Below are 1941 nucleotides of genomic sequence, written 5' to 3'. Positions count from 1 at the left end.
TGTGTGTGTGTGTGTGTGTCTGTGTGTGTGTGTGTGTGTGTCTGTGTGTGTGTGTGTGTGTGTCTGTGTGTGTGTGTGTGTGTGTCTGTGTGTGTGTGTGTGTGTGTCTGTGTGTGTGTCTGTGTGTGTCTGTGGTGTGTCTGTGTGTGTCTGTGTGTGTGTCTGTGTGTGTCTGTGTGTGTGTCTGTGTGTGTCTGTGTGTGTGTCTGTGTGTGTCTGTGTGTGTGTCTGTGTGTGTCTGTGTGAGTGTCTGTGTGTGTCTGTGTGTGTGTCTGTGTGTGTGTCTGTGTGTGTCTGTGTGTGTGTCTGTGTGTGTCTGTGTGTGTGTCTGTGTGTGTCTGTGTCGTGTGTTGTGTGTGTCTGTGGTGTTGTGTGTCTGTGTGTGTCTGTGTGTGTGTCTGTGTGTGTCTGTGTGTGTGTCTGTGTGTGTCTGTGGTGTGTGTCTGTGATGTTGTGTCTGTGTGTGTGTCTGTGTGTGTGTCTGTGTGTGTCTGTGTGTGTGTCTGTGTGTGTGTCGTGTGTGTGTTGTGTGTGTGTCTGTGTGTGTCTGTGTGTGTGTCTGTGTGTGTCTGTGTGTGTGTCTGTGTGTGTGTCTGTGTGTGTCTGTGTGTGGTCTGTGTGTGTCTGTGTGTGTGTCTGTGTGTGTCTGTGTGTGTGTCTGTGTGTGTCTGTGTGTGTGTCTGTGTGTGTCTGTGTGTGTGTCTGTGTGTGTCTGTGTGTGTGTCTGTGTGTGTCTGTGTGTGTCTGTGTGGTGTCTGTGTGTGTGTCTGTGTGTGTCTGTGTGTGTGTCTGTGAGTGTCTGTGTGTGTGTCTGTGTGTGTGTCTGTGTGTGTGTCTGTGTGTGTGTTGTGTGTGTGTCTGTGTGTGTGTCTGTGTGGTGTCTGTGTGTGTGTCTGTGTGTGTCTGTGTGTGTGTGTGTCTGTGTGTGTGTGTGTCTGTGTGTGTGTGTGTCTGTGTCTGTGTGTGTGTGTGTGTCTGTGTGTGTGTGTGTGTCTGTGTGTGTGTGTGTCTGTGTGTGTGTGTGTCTGTGTGTGTGTGTGTCTGTGTGTGTGTGTGTGTGTGTGTGTGTGTGTGTGTCTGTGTGTGTGTGTGTCTGTGTGTGTGTGTGTGTGTGTGTGTGTGTGTGTGTGTGTGTGTGTGTGTGTGTGTGTGTGTGTGTGTGTGTGTGTGTGTGTGTGTGTGTGTGTGTGTGTGTGTGTGTGTGTGTCTGTGTGTGTGTGTGTGTGTGTGTCTGTGTGTGTGTGTGTGTGTGTGTCTGTGTGTGTGTGTGTGTGTGTGTCTGTGTGTGTGTGTGTGTGTGTGTCTGTGTGTGTGTGTGTGTGTGTGTCTGTGTGTGTGTGTGTGTGTGTGTCTGTGTGTGTGTGTGTGTGTGTGTGTGTGTGTGTGTGTGTGTGTGTGTGTGTGTGTGTGTGTGTCTGTGTGTGTGTGTCTGTGTGTGTGTGTCTGTGTGTGTGTGTCTGTGTGTGTGTGTCTGTGTGTGTGTGTCTGTGTGTGTGTGTCTGTGTGTGTGTGTCTGTGTGTGTCTGTGTGTGTGTGTGTCTGTGTGTCTGTGTGTGTGTGTGTCTGTGTGTGTCTGTGTGTGTGTGTGTGTGTGTGTGTGTGTGTGTGTGTGTGTGTGTGTGTGTGTGTGTGTCTGTGTGTGTGTCTGTGTGTGTGTGTGTGTCTGTGTGTGTCTGTGTGTGTGTCTGTGTGTGTCTGTCTGTGTGTGTCTGTCTGTGTCTGTCTGTGTGTGTGTCTGTCTGTGTCTGTCTGTGTGTGTCTGTCTGTGTCTGTCTGTGTGTGTCTGTCTGTGTGTGTCTGTGTGTGTCTGTCTGTGTGTGTGTCTGTCTGTGTGTGTCTGTCTGTGTGTGTGTCTGTGTGTGTGTCTGTGTGTGTGTCTGTGTGTGTGTCTGTGTGTGTGTCTGTGTGTGTGTCTGTGTGTGTGTCTGTGTGTGTGTCTGT

Source organism: Babylonia areolata, chromosome 34, assembly GCF_041734735.1.
Source record: "Babylonia areolata isolate BAREFJ2019XMU chromosome 34, ASM4173473v1, whole genome shotgun sequence".
NCBI lineage: Eukaryota > Metazoa > Mollusca > Gastropoda > Neogastropoda > Buccinidae > Babylonia > Babylonia areolata.
The sequence above is the reverse complement of the archived record's forward strand: the minus strand, read 5'-3'. Positions refer to the sequence as shown.